Below are 15,514 nucleotides of genomic sequence, written 5' to 3' on the forward strand. Positions count from 1 at the left end.
CTAGCCTAGGCCCACCCGTGCTTCTTGTTTGGGGTGGGGGTAGGGGGTTTCCCCAAAGCGGCTTCGGAAAACCCCAGACTGGGTGGTCTCAGTGAGGGAAGGGGCTATTTGAATTTTCGAACCCCAGCGTTGCCCCGAATGCACAAGATTTGGGGGGAGGGGGAGCAGAAGGGGAAGGAAGAGAAAAACCCCAAAGAATCTGTGACCTGAGGAGGTGCCCCTTGCTGCCCGCTTCCCTTACTTTCCCTTGGGCTCCTTCCTCGCCGAGCTGGGCAGCAAAACCATGGGTAACTGCGTTCAGCGGCGACACTGGATTCAGCTCGGACTCCATACCTGAATAAGTCTTTCCTTTGGAACCACAGATGACACCTAATGGCTTACTCTGGGGAGGAGTGAGGCATGTAGGTGGCAACTGGGGAGGATCCCAGGGCAGAGGGTACTTTCATTTCTGTACAACAGCTAGTCTGGAGCCAGGCTCCGAGGGGGTTAGGGGTGCCCTTTGCGCATACAAGCTTGCATCCTCTAGGGGACATTGTGGGGCAAAGGGAAGAGACTGAAAGCCTGGTGATGCTCTGCGCTGGCAATGGCTCTCCACCCCCTCCGTCTGTTTCATCCCTTTTTATTAAGCCTGCAACCTCCCGCTCCCTCCCACCCGCAACAAGACACTGGCTAACCAACTCCTCTCCCACCCCTCCATAGCTCCCCTGTGCTAGTAAATGGAGCTAAGCAAAGCACGCTGTAGTTTCATGCCCTAACTTTGTCATGAAGTGCGTCCCTAACTCCGGCTGCTCCTTCACCTCCGCTTGCTTCTCCCATCTCCTCCCTTCCAATCCGACTCTCAAGAGTCCCCTGCGCCCGCACCCCAAATTTGAAGTCGCTCCCTGCCCGGGCTGATTTGGTAGCTTTCTCCCTCTTTAGAACCAGTGGCTCTTTTCCAGCTCCAGCTGCAGTTTCGAACTCCTTTTTCCAACGCCCCCCCCTCCGCCCCCACCACACAGACACACACATACACTCACATGCACACACATATACATACGCACACACTCACACACTCACACTCCACCCTACCCGCCTCCTATCTCCTCCGCGGGGGGGCGGGGGTGACGTCAGGACTGCAGTCCCGAGGAGAGCGTCTGGAGAAGGCTGCGCGCTCCTTGGAGAGGAAGCTGGAGGCGCAGTCACGGCTCCCCGCCGCCTCCCGCTCCTCCTCCCTCCCGTCCCACTGCACCCCGTGCCATGCCGCCTGCCCGCGAGCCCCGCTTTGCGCCGCTCCAGCCAGCGGACCAGGTGAACTGAAAGTCGTTTCCGGAAGAGGTCGGAGCTGGTGCTGCAGTCCTGGCATGAACTGAAACTGCAACTCGGGGAGAAAGAGGCAAGCGGCGAAGCCGGGCGCGCAGCGCCCTGCGCAATCTGCCCGGGCTGCGCGGAGCTGCCCCTTCTTGCTACACCTGCCGGGGCTTCTGCCGCTGGAGCCGGACTCGCGGAGGCACCAGAGCTCCGGAGAGGCGGCGGCTGCGTCCGCGGCAGGAGAAGCCAGCCCTGTCACCTCCTCTCAGGGGGGGCACCCTGTGCATTTCGCAGCCGCGCTGCCGGGGGTGATGCCTGCCCACCGGGCTCATTTCTCCAAAGTGAAGTCACTGGAGGGAGAGGCAAGGCGCGACGTGCTTAAGGGGCGGCAGCCCGGAGCAGAACCTTAGGTAAGTGGCAGAAGTTTGCCTTCGTTTGCCAACCCCCTCCCCTGGAGTCAGTGGAAAGTAGCAGGAAAGTCTCCTCTCACCGGCCCTCACCCCCCTCCCAAAGAACCTAGGTAGTGTGGAAAGAGAGAACTTTGGGAGAGTGACGGGAAGAAGAGGGATGTTGGGGGAATGATTAAGGAGGAGAAGTGGGGAGCGGGAGATTCCCAAGAGTGTGAGGGGGAGGGGAGGATGTGCTGAAGGGGGCTGAGCTGGGAAAGGTGAGATTGGGAATTTGAGGGAATCCCACATCACCTGGTGACCTTGGGGTGCCCCTCTCTCAGAGTGAAAAGCTGGTGGCTCTCCGAGGTGGCAAGCTGGGGCTTTGCGTTTTGGGTGGACGCTGACATACAAGAAAGCTCCTTCCCGTTTGTAAAGGAGCGAGAAGAGGACTTGGAAGGAGGCAGCTCCGCCCGAGGAGCCCAGAGGCTGAGGGGGTGGGAAGGCAGGAGTTCGGACCTAAGAGGTGGGGTGGGGCTGAAGCGGTCAGCTTGGGGCGCTCCCCAGAAGGGCTCGGGGGGAAGTTCGGCTGGCCGCCGGGGGCGGAGGAAGCCGGGTAGCTGCAGGCGCGGATGAGTGCACTTGGGGAGCTGGGCATCTGCGAGGTTCCCAGGAATGTACAGCTCAGTTAAGCGCTCCACGAGTGCTACGGCAGAACGTCAACAGGGTCCTCCTCGCAAGTGTGCTTGTGAGTGGGAGTGGGAGAGTGTGTGTATATGTGCGCGCGCGCGCCTGTCTTTTTGTGCGCGCGCGCGCGCGCCCGAGTTGTGGGGGTTGAGGGTAAGTCGGCTTCCAGGCGATCTGCTGTATGGTGACTGTGTCTGCTCAAGCGAGACCCACCTCTGCCTAGTGCAGCTTTGCTACTCGGCGCCAATCTTCGCCTTTCTATTGGCGCTCCCGTGACAGCGGGTAGGTTGGCTTAACCAAACTTCTGATGGGAAAAAGTTTAAGGCGGCTTCATGGGCTCGAGAGCTGTCCGGCCTCCGGTGGCCCCCACCTTCCTGTCTTGCTGCCCCATGCTGACACCTCTGCGTGCACCAGAGCACCCGAAGGCTCCTGGGCAGGAAAAGATCCTTCCTCCTAGAGAAATACTACTAAGGCAACCTTCTTTAACAGAAGCAAGAGATCTCTGCTACCAGATCACAAGACCTCATGAGAACTTCAGCCTTTGCCGCCAAATGTCAATTCCCACTTGAGCAAATTTAAATAGCAGTGCTTAACCTCAAAAAAATAAAAATGAACAGATAGGAATTCATATTGCACAGTGTGTTCACCTATTTCTTCGTGGCAAAGTCTTATAATAAAACTAGCGAAATCATACTCATCCTATACTAAAAACAGATATTTGATAGCTGAGCTTAACTCAGAAATACTTTATAGTCAGCAATCCACACTCGGGTATTATTAGCAAGGTCCTCAACTTTCCTTGTCTTTTAAGGAAAAAATCAGATCCTGTCTTTGATCACACTGGGAGATTTTCACAATTTAATCTGTACCATTAGATATATGAGTCTATGAAACATTAGGTACAAGAGGAGGAATGGAAAGAGGAGGTGAAGGAGGATACTGGAAAAGATTAGGGATGTGCAGACCATAGCATCTTAGAGGGCAGAGATTTTACTTATTGGAGAATTAAATAATATGGTGGCTGTCCTTTGCATACAAAATACCGACTGAATATAGTAACAGGATATGCATTGGCAAGGAATTGGGCTAAAGGACTCCTCAGGGTTTTTTCCATCTTTGAGGTTTTATAATTCTGTGAATTATCTTGGGAAGGAAAAAGATGATGAAAGTGAAATTCTAGGGTTAATGGGTTACCAATTCAATAATAAACACTTTTTAAAAAATCTACTATTTGCAGGACATTAATCCGGCTTCCATCATGGAGCATATGATCTTGGGAGAAGGACATTAGGACATGTCTTTGCATTGTGATACAAAATGAAATTTCTTCAAAATTTTTAATCATAATATTCTTGTTTTATATGTAGTTTCTCATAGTTAATGGTATTTTTAGAAAAGAGGATTTTGTTAAAAGTGGCAAAAATGCTCCAAAAAATTTCTCTCGTGGAAATTAAGCACTGTATCCAAAGTGTTTGGAAAGCTGACAGTGGAAGCATAGCAAGTATCGGCTCAAATCCTTCTTCTGATACTTAAAACATTCTTGAACTTGGACAAATTATTTAACCTCATTGGGAATCAGTTTCCACAGCTGTAAAATGGATGAGGTGGGATTTAGACTAAATGTCCTCTGAAATGCCTTCTAACTTTAAATCTATGATCCTATAATCTCATAGTTAAACTTAGTCTCAATTATTGAGAGTGGTGAAAAGTATTTAAATTCCTATTGTTTGATTTTTACCTGGATCTCTTGTTATCATTCAGGACTTTCTCTTTCCCTCCTCTCTTTTTTTTCTCTTCTTCCATTTTATCCTCCCTCTTTCTTCCTTTTCTTCTTTTTCCCCCTACTCCTCTCCCTCTACTCACTCCCCCCATCTCTGTCTCTCTCTCTGTGTCTCTCTGTATTTCTGTCTCTGTGTCTCTATCTCTCTGTGCCTGCCTCTCTCTCTGTGTGTCTCTTTCTCTGTCTCTGTTTCTGTCTCCCTCTCTGTTTCTGTGTCTTTGTCTCTTTCTCTTCTCCTCCCCAAAGATTCTTAAACTTTTTTTCATATCATAGACTCTTTTGGCAGACTGATGAAATCTATGAAACTCTTCTCAGAAGAATATTTTAAACTTTAGGAAACATAGAAGGCTGCAAAGGAAACTAATTATATTGATACATAAGAATTGTGGAAGGGCAGCTGGGTGGTAGGAACATTCACCTTCCTGAGTTCAAACCCTGCCTCAGACACTTATAGTAAATGCTAACTAATTGTATAACACTGGGGAAATCATTTAACCCTGTTTGCCTCAGTTGCTTTATTTATCAGATGAGCTAGATGAGAAGAAAACTCCCAAAATGGAGTCATGAAGAGTCAGACATGACTGAAGAATGACTGAACATGAACATGAACATGAACATAGTTGTTTGGCCATGAGCAAGTCATTGGACCTATCTGAGCCTTAACTTCATAATCTGTACAAGGTGGTTATGACACTCAAATAAAGTTTATGTATATAAAGTGCTTTGCCAACAATAAAGCATAATCTAAATGGTAGTTATCTCCTTAGAATTCTTTATACATTTAATAATTATGTTCATAAGTCAACATAATTAAAATATTACTAAAGCTAAGCTAAAATTTAGGATTTTTAAATTAAAGAATGAGCTTATTTGCTTATTTCCCCCCTCCCCTACCCCATTACACTAGGCTATTTAAAGACAGCCAGGTGGTGCTAAATTTAAATCCTTTGTCTTATACTAACTGTGTGATCTTGGAAAAGTCACTCAACCTCTTTGCCTCAGTGTTTTCAACTGTAAAATGGGAATGTTATTAACACCTCCCTTGCAGGGTTGTTGAGGATCAAATGAGACAATACATGAAAACTGCCTAGCACATCGTGTTTTATATAAGTCCCAGCTACTATTATTTTTGTTATTTGGGGCAATTAGATGACACAATGGATAGAGTGCTACTTGTCTCAAATGAGATATTTGTAAAATGTTTGGCACAGGATCTGACGTAGTAGGCACTTAATAAATGTTTATTTCTTTTCCTTTCAAAAAAATAAATAACACAATTGTACATTAAGATGGGGGGGGTAACTCTTATAACAGGTAAGAATTGTATTTTTTTTTAAGAATCAAAAGATTTGAAATTCTAAGACTATATAGATGTTTATAGTACCATGGAACTTCCAAAAGATAGAAGAACATGGAATCTTAAAATTTGAAAGCTTCTTTGGAATTATCTTCTCTTTCTATACCCATAATACCCAGCTCATTTATTTTACAGATAGGGAAACTGAGATCCAGACAGGTGAAGGAACTTGTTTGATGAAGCAGCAAGTATTTAAGTCACTACTATATGCTAGACATTGAGGTTTTATATCTATATCATCTTTTACTTTTTGTAACAATTAGCTTGCATTTTCTGTAGGAAAAGACACATATAATCTATATGTTATATATATAAGAGCTAATCTATATAATATATTACATTTATGTGTGTATATATGGGTATATACAAATTTATAGCAAGAGAGAGACAGAGATAGAGACAAAGATAAAGACAGAGACATACACACAGAGAGAAGAGACAGAGAGACATAGAAAAACTCAGATAAATACAGAGACAGCACATGGGGGTGGGTCACCGAGACAGAGACATATAGAGAGACAAAAAGACAGATAGACACAGATACACAGAGAGATAGAGACACAAAGAGGCAAAAGCATTGAACCAGAAGATGAATTTCTGTGTATGAAGAACAGCAAGTCATCTGGTTCTCTCGACTGGAGTCCCAAAAGGTAGACTCCAGTCAGAATGTGAAAGACTTGACATACAAAATGGAAGTTTGTATTTTATTCCTGAAGTAATGGGGATCCATTTCTGTCTTGTGAACAGAGTAGGTCCGATCTGTGTTTTGGGGGATAGTATTTTGGAGCTGAAGGCATGGAGACAAAATTGGAGACTATTGCAATAGTCCAAATGAGAGGTGCAAAAGGAGTTGGCTGTGTGGGTGGATGAAGTTCTAGAGATGTTCTAGAGGTAGAATCAACAAGACTTGGCAAATGATTATATAGGATGAAAAAAGAAAGTGGAATCAAAGTTAATACTAAGAGTGGGAACCTTGGATTCTTGAAATGATGGTGGTCCTTACAATAGAAATATAAAAGTTAGAAAGGGGAGGAAATTTCTGGGAAAAGGAAACAATTTTGTTTTTACATAAATTGAGTTTAGGATACTTATGCAACATCTAATTGGAGAAGTCCAGTATATGTTTGGTGATACAGGACTAGAGATCAGGAAAGATACTTGGGATGGATCTCGAACATAATTGCATAGATATGATAATTAAGAAAATGAGAGAGAGAGAGAGAGGGAGAGGGAGTGTGTAAGAAAGAGTATAAGAGAGAGAATGAGAGGGAGAAGGAGAGAAAAAAGGGAAAGGAGAAAAGAAGAGAGAGGAAGGAGGGAGGGGAATGAAGGGAAGAGGAGAGGAGAGATTATAGCTAGTTAGTAGAAGAGAGCTAGGACCTCAAACCAAGGCTTAGACAAGTATAACAAACTCATATAGGAATGGGGGCAACCAATCCACACATAATGATACTTAAGGACTGCATATTTACTTAAATTTAAAATTCATATTATCTGTATTTTGCTGCATTTTGATTTTGGTTGTTAAACATTTTCCCATCACATTTTAATTTTGTTCTAGCTATACTAGGGAGGGTGGTAGTGGTGGTGGTGGTGTGTGTCTGTGTGTGTGTGTGTCTGTGTGTGTGTGTGTGTCTGTGTATAAGAGAGACATCTCTGGTCTAGACTTCCAGACAAGTGTAATTTCCACTTAGTTGCTACCATATTATGTCCCATTATATGCTGAAATTCCTTTTATTAAAAATTTTAGAGATTGAAAAAAAATACTCATATACCTTAAGCCCCAGTAGCAGCCAAATGGATTTGCCCTGGCTGTCCTCCTTTCCTAATATATTCCCATTCTTACCTTCCAGCTAAAGCTACCCTCTGTGAGATGAGAGTCAAAGTTCCTTCCTGCCAACACTCCCTTCCTCAGTCCACCTGCAGTGGTCAGCTCCCCTACTTCTGCTGCTATCACTGTTCCCTGCAGTGGGAGCTGACTAAAGTTGCTTAGTCAGCATTCTACTTATTCTCAACCCTTCAAGCAGTGCTGGTCCTAGGCAGAGACCCAAGTGACTCTAGTCTTAGTGTTTACCCCATATTTGCAAGGAATCCTTCCAGTCTCTGGTTTGGACCCTCCCGGCATCTCCCCCCCCCCGCCCCCGCCCCCATCCACCTTCAGACTGTTTTCTGTCTCCTCAGAACCTTCTCTGTCCCCTTGACTGTCTTTGTGTGAGTGTTTAAGGGAGAGTGGCAATTTTGGTGTGCCAGTTGCCTCATGTGCCCAGCACTGTGATAGACCAGATCTCTCCTGGTATTTTTAAAAGCTGATTTCCTATGAAATAACCTTGCAGGATTCCCTTTGGTTTCGCAGTTTTTTGATCAGTAGAGATGGGATGTCCACACTTCTTTTCCCAAGGAATAATAAGTTGGGGAAAGGAGCAGCTGCTCACACAAAAAAAGCCACCTCCCTTCTTTCAAGGAGAGAACCTTCCAGATCTGAAGCTGCTGGGGGACAAGGTAAAGTAGGGGTTGACTGTCGTGTATTCTGCTAGATTAAGTTTCTGGTTTATAGCCACATTTTACTGACTGGCGTAGACCTGCCAAATGTTAGAAACTGACTCATGGGGAATTATTTTTAATCCAGAAATATGCTTGATGTTCTGGCCCTACAAAGGGGGGTTAAAATATGGCATACAGTGATTGCTCTAAAAATTGGCAGCTCGTGGAGAAAGTTAGCCTTGGAATCAGGGATTCCAGATTTCTAGTTCTGTTCCTCGAATATTATATGACCTCCAGCTTACCTTACTTCAGGGTGACTTTTCTTGAGCCAAGAAAAGTTACAACAGAAACAAAAACAGGGTTGGCAGCTTTAAAGTATGTCAAAAGGAAATTCATCTATTTCTACATTAGACAGGAGACAGATAAAGTGACTGGGCTGAGCAAATCCTTAAGCTGCCTTCTTCCCTTGATTTTTATGCACACACACACACACACGTATGCATACACATACATGCATATGTACACACATGTATATAAATACCTGTGCATGTCTCCTATAGCATAAATATGTATCTATTTTTTAAAAACCAAATTCATGGATTCCAATTTAAGAACCTCTGTTATAGAGGTAAATCTGTCTGTTTCCTTAATATTGTCATTACTCACTGCCTCAGACTCAAGATTTCAGCCAAGGGGTGCAGTGAATAGAGCATTGATCCTGAAGTTAAGATGATCTGAGTTCAAATGTGGACTGAGACACTTACTATCTGTGTGATCTTGGCCAGTTATTAACTTTAAAAAATAAACAGTACTTCAATCTGTCTCATTTAACTCATCTATAAAAGACAAATAATAATAGTACCTACCTTCCAAGTTTGTTGTGATGATCAAGTGAAGTATTTGTAAAGTATTTTAGCACAGTACCTGACTCATAATAGGCATTTATAAATGCTTGTTCCACCCCCTCCTTCCCTTCTGTCCTGCAGAATAGAAAATACCTTCTCCTCTCTTCTCTTATCCTTAATGTATCCTGTAGTTCCTCTGAAATATAAACAAGGATCCTTCCTATATATTTCCCTTTGGTTTTTTCCCACGTAGATTAAGGCACTCAAAGTAATAGTGGTAGAATGGGATTTTGAGAAAAGTTTATATCAGAGAAAAAACAAGATTCATTTCTTAGATATGTTATCATAAGACATATAATACTCTTACACAAGGAGCAGGAGAAGATTTTGGGGAGAGTTTGAGTCCTATGACCCTTGACATAAGCGTATCTAGTAAAATTGGAAGTGGCTGAAAAGGCATTGTTAAATTGGGGTTTGTCATGTGCCTCAGCATAGATTCCTTATAGTTTATACCTACTGATGTTCTTTGTGCCCTAAATCTCAGGCAGTTCATGGAATCTCTCAGTACAAAAGCTTTTCCTACAAGAAAAGTTACACAAAATGTTGGGAAACCAGAGAAACAGAGAAAAGTTTCCAAGAAACACAAGATCACCACAGCATACATTGATATTTCCTCTTCATCTCAAAACCAAAGGCTCTACAACAGTGATGGATTCAACCAACCAAGTGCTATAATAGTTCTACTTTCAGATTTCATCCGTACATAAAACTGGTATATTTGGGTTATTTTCTGAAGCAGCAGCTTTGCTGTCCCCACTACATAGATTTCTTGCTGTGGTAATAGTGGGGATTAGGAGGCAAGGTTATAAGAGATGATAACAAGTGCAGATGGAGGAAATAGCAGCAGGGAGGGAAATAAAGAATTGACTCTGGAACTTAAACCCCTCTCTTCATCCCCTTCTTGCAGTTGCCCACACTGCCCTAGCAGACCCATCAGGAGACAGAAAGGTGAATTGCCTCATGAGATTTCTAGGAAATAGCAAGGTCTGCATCAGTGTAGGAGGAAAATAGGAAGGTGATGGAGACTGAAAGTAGCAATGGAGAAAATGGAAAAGAAGGGAAATTTCTGTGACATTTCCCATGAATTATGGATGAACCTGACTTAGATGTAAGTCAGGGACTGCTTGTATTTGAGAATTGATCCTTTAAGGGATATGGCTTATAGATCTAATGGTGGGAAAATGTTATAAACTCTTCAGACCTGCTAATGTACCTAACGCAGAAAATAGTCTAGGTTATCTAGAAGATAGATCATAGGTTTCAAGCTGAAAGGGCCCTTTGAGGCTAAGGAATCCCCAGATCCCTTGAGGTGACCCCACATGGGCACCCTCAGCCACAGCAGCAAGCTCACACTCTCCTTCCTGTCCCATTTCTGGTAAAGAATCCCCACTCCTGACCTCCTTGAGCCACTCCTCACCTGCCTTCAGGGAATGAATGCACACATTCATTCTTCCTTTACAGTCACAGACCCTTAAGTTTAGGAGGAGTTTGAGGAGTGGTTAGGGAAGACTAGTACTTCTGGTGCGAGTCAGATGAAACCTTTTTTTAGGACTATTCATATACTTTTGGGAACTACCTTCACTCAGCTCTCACCTGTGGGTCCAAAAGGCACTGGGACAGCTAGATCGCACAATGGATAGAGCAACAGCCCTAGAGTCAGGAAGACCTGAGTTCTAATCTGGCCTCAGTCACTTAACACTTTCTAGCTGTGTGACCCTGGGCAAGTCACTTAAGCCCAATTGCTTCACCAGAAAGAAAAAAGAAAAAGAAACAAAGAGCTGTAGCAGAAAGCTACAGTTTAATAAACTGTCTCAATAGATGGACTAAACCAGGTTAAGGGTAACCCATAAGTCTATAACCCATTGGTCTACCCGAAGCATGTGAAGACTTCCCCAGGCAGAATGGGAAGATGATTAGTTCCAGTGGCCATGGAGATGGCTAAAAGAGGTGCTGTGGAGTGCTTAGGGACAGGTCAGAGGGCAGAGATGCCAGCTTCTCTACTGCATCCCTGCCCATCCCCAGCCATCCAGACCTTTGCCTGGCCACTAGATTTTGATGTTGCTGGAAGAGAGAGGCTGATGCCTTTGTGTAATTCTGCCTCCCTTAAATCCAATTCATATGTTAAGAGATAATCATGATGCAATTGGTCGTCTTCTTCAGAAAAAAAGGGACAACAACAGAAGAAGAAGAAATCAAAACAGAGAGAGGCTAAATTGTTTGCCCAAGGTCACATAGCTGGTAGGTAGTTGAGGTGAGGTTTGATATATCTTTCTCAGACTAAGTCCAATGCCATGTCCTCTGCAGCTAATTATGTAGCCCCCTTTTTTTGGTTGGAGTTGCTGTTTTCCTTACACAATCATTCTGTAGGAGAACATGAGTAAAAACTAGAATTCAGATGCAATAGCCCCAAACTCTTTCTTCTGGATTAGGAGATATTTTAAAAACTCCCAAGTCATTTTGTAAGTATTAATTCGTTATTACCCCATAGGATGTATTATATAATAAGGGAAGAAAACATGGCAAGAAATTAGATCATATATTTTCCCCAGAATATTATACAAAGTGAAGGGTGGGCAACCTATAAAGAGGACTTAAACCACATTCCTGCCCTAATAAAATCCGAAACACAACATTCCTATCAACTAACTACATGGCCTGCAGTCATCTGTGGAAGTAACTATGACAGACTTGGCCAGTTTCCTCTCTGGCTAAAGCAGAAATTCAGACAGGTGAGTAAGGTATGAAATACAGAAAAATTATAGCATGTATGTCAGGCTCTTGTGCTGCTAATGAAATAGAACTCTTAATATTATTGTCCACACTAGTGAGAATTCAGTTGACTACAATTAGAATGATTTTGATTTTTGGTTCTATTTAGGGTGTTTTCAGTGTTGTGACCCTCTGTTTTTAACCGTTCTCAGACTTTCCAATTATTATGTTTTCATCCTGGATAGAAAGGTTAGAGTGCTTGTTGTTTTTATAATGTGCCTCTTCTGCTTTTATGTTCCATTCTACAAAATCCCATAGAGGAAAAGTGACAGAATTCAGGGCAGGAGAAAAGAGTAGAGCAAATGAATAAGATAAGAATGAAAAAAGCTGAATTACTTGTTACAGTAAGAGATTATTGTTGATTATTCATATCTGACACTTTGTGACCCTATGTGGGGTTTCTTTGTCAAAATAGTGAAGTGGTTTGCTATTTAATTCTCTACACCATTTTATAGATGAGGAAACTGAAGCAAATAGAGTAAGTGACTTGCCCATGGTCACATAGCTAGTAAGTGTCTGAAGCTAGATTTGAACTCAGGAAGATGAGTTATCCTGACTCCAGGTCCAATACTACGCACTATGGCGTCACCTAGCAGCTTCTATCGTGAGAAACTAAGATAGTATATAATGAGAAATGTAGTGGGTAGATATAAAGTCCTAGCACAATATCTGCCACATAACAGGGACTTAGTAAATGTTTATTGATTGAGTTTTGTAACAGTTCTTTGAATTAAATTGTACAAATGTTATTCTCTCCCTTTTAATAGCATGAAACTGACTCAGAGGTTATGTAATTTGTTCCAAATCACACAATTTTCATCTTCTGCAGGAAGACTTTCCCAATTCTTCCAAATTCTAGTGTCTGCCTTCTTTTAATTATTTTCTTTATCCAGTATATAAATTGTTTGTACATATATTTGTCAGTTGTTTCCCCTATTAGATTGTAGACTCCTTGAAGTCAGGGGCTGTCTTTTTCCTCTTTTTGTATCCCCAGAGCTTAGCACAGTCCCTGACACATAGTAGGCACTTAATAAATATTTATTGAAAGACTAACATAGCAAATGTTGAGTTTATGAGCATAATCTTTTGCAATACTCTTTCCATTGCACTAAGATGTTTATTAGAGATAATTTGAAAAAAATAATTAAAACAAAGCATTGCTTCCTTCCATTAAATTTATACTTAATCAGTTGAATTTACATGTATTGGTGTATTATTTTAAAAGCTACAAAATATATTTCCGAGAACTCTAGTCACTATAAAGTAGAATTATGATATTCTCATCTATAGAAGGTGCCTTTTTTTTTTTTTTTGGCTGTAAATGCTTGAGAAAAGGGGTCTAGATTCAGTGCAATGGTGATGGTGTAATTATGTGTAACTCAGGTGGAATTAAATGTCTTTTTAGACAAGTTTGAGTATAAACTTTTCTTGCCTTTTCTTCCCAACTTAACTTTTGGTGGAGATACTAATGAGCAGGGGAGAGAGGAGGAAAAGCAAGATTCATGGATCTGTAAATAACTCATTTTGGGAAGGGTCTTTAAAGATTTACAAAGTACTTTCTTTAAATTTGCCCTGAGGTATCACTACTCACCTATCAGATTGGCTAAGATGGTGAAAAGATAATGATGAGTGTTGGAGGGGATGTGGGAAAACTGGGACACTGATACATTGTTGATGGAGTTGTGAACTGATCCAGCCGTTCTGGAGAGCAATATGGAACTATGCCCAAAGGGCTATCCAACTCTATATACCCTTTGATCCAGCAGTGTTTCTGCTGGGCCTATATCCCAAAGAGATCTTAAAAAGGGGGAAAGGACCCTCTCTCTTGGAGAAATTACAGGTATTGAGTGAAGTAAGAAGAACCAAGAGAACATTGTACACAGCAACAAGATTATGTAATGATCAATTCTGACAGCTCTGGCTCTTTTCAACAACAAAGTGATCTGGGCAAGTTCCAATGATCCTGTTATGAAAAGAGCCATCTGCACCCAGAGAGAACTATGGGAACTGTGGATCACAGTACGGTATTTTCACTTTCTTTGTTGTTGTTTGCTTGATTTTTTTTTCTTTCTCATTTTTTCCTTTTTGATCTGATTTTTCTTGTGCAGCATGATAAATGTGAAGATATGTATAGAAAAATTGCCCATGTTTAACCTATTTGTGATTATTTGCCATCCAGAGGAGGGAATAGGGGGAGGAGGGAGAAAAAGTTTGAAATACAAGGTTTTGCAACAGTGAATGTTGAAAACTATCTATGCATATGTTTTGAAAATAAAAAGCTTTAAAATAAAAAAAATAAATCTGCCCTGTGAATTAAGTTATGAAAGTATTACTATTTTACAGATGTGGAAACTGAGGCTTTGAAATGTTCAGCAATTTGGTCAAGGCTATTTTAGCCACTTAATGCCACATTTTTTATCTAACTCCAGATGATCCAGCATTTATTTCAATGCCCACCTGTTATGGGTAATTCATCTTTGGATATTTAATGAGGAGTTGACTGTACAGTATAGTAATTTACTTTTTTGAACTCTAGCTTGATAACACCACTGGGTTATTTTCTTAGTAACCATATGACCACGTACCCCACATGTATGGATACCTTATTGACTAATATCATAATGCTTTTTGTCATTTAGTCATGTATTGGATTAATTCTACATGCCATGGCTTTTGATTGTCATTCTCACTCGAATGTTTCTGGAAACATCACTATTACTCATTACATTATTTGAACTAGATCCCAGTAGAACAGAATAGTTTCTGGTGTTAGAAGACTTTGTTCTTTCTTGGCCCATTTCCCTGGCTGTCCCTATGAATTGTTATTTCACTTCTAAGATTCAAAGGTCTTGTATTGTGAACTTTTGGTTTTGGTTTATAGCCACTAACCACTCTACTGATCTTTCATCACATAAAGAATAAATTTTTTTGTCTTCACCAAATAACCCTGTTTCTCTTACAGATATATCTTTATAGATCTGTATATCAGTCCAAGTGATAATAATGTCTGTAAAAATTACATCACCATGCAAATTTTCCGCATATGTTTCACAAGCTTGTCAGTGTCAGAAATGATGCAGTTGAGACTCTTGAGCATCAGTAATTGAAGTGGTCATTTTCCATTCATATTAAAGCTCTTTTTTTTAAGGCTACCTGATCTGTTTTTGGATTAGGGCCAATTGGCCTTTGTTGACATGTAGATGGTGTATTTCATCTTATTTTTATATATGGTATCTCTTGATTCTTTACAATGTCTCTGGTTGAGATTATTCTTGACCACAGTGTAGCATATACTATCACTCAGAGTTGATGGCTTTCTGAGGAGCAATCAATTCCCATAGAGCATTCTATTTATTGGTAAAAATGCATTTAATACCCCCATATTTTCAGGATCTGTTCCTCTCTATTTTGATATCAGTCTGGTAACTAGAGTATATATAAATGATGACCTGGATCATTTTATTCATGGAAGACTAGAAATCTTTATTTTCTTTTCCTGCATACTACTGCACTATATAAACCAATGGTAAAGTCTATAATCATTTAAAAATCTCATTTATGTATCCTTAAGTTTTTCCCATTTGTTTTTATGGCTCACAATTTAAAATTTCAAGTATATCCCAGAGAGATTTTAAAGGAGTGCTAAACTGATGGCTGTTAGCACATGTGCAAATTTGAGGATTTCAATATCAAAATAGATTATTTGTTTTCTTTCCTCTAAGATTTTGGTATTTTCTAAATTAAATTGGAATGATTCTAAAACAAACTATTAAGGAGAATCTTAAAAATTAAAGTTGCATCTCTAAGGAAAGTGATGATTACATAAGCACACTTGAACTTTTATCAGTGTTTGAACAACAGA

The 15,514-nt window shown here is 41.4% G+C and overlaps 1 protein-coding gene across 1 annotated transcript in view; it reads left to right on the plus strand.

Moving 5' to 3' along the window:
* The first annotated feature begins 1,615 nt into the window (after positions 1 to 1,615).
* KIAA1217 (KIAA1217 ortholog) overlaps positions 1,616 to 15,514 on the plus strand; it is an 887,028-nt gene continuing 873,129 nt past the window's right edge. Inside the window, exon 1 of the mRNA XM_051963016.1 lies at positions 1,616 to 1,697. The gene's annotated coding sequence lies outside the window, so the exon portion shown is untranslated. The remainder of the gene's footprint in view (positions 1,698 to 15,514) is intronic.

Source organism: Antechinus flavipes, chromosome 5, assembly GCF_016432865.1.
Source record: "Antechinus flavipes isolate AdamAnt ecotype Samford, QLD, Australia chromosome 5, AdamAnt_v2, whole genome shotgun sequence".
NCBI lineage: Eukaryota > Metazoa > Chordata > Mammalia > Dasyuromorphia > Dasyuridae > Antechinus > Antechinus flavipes.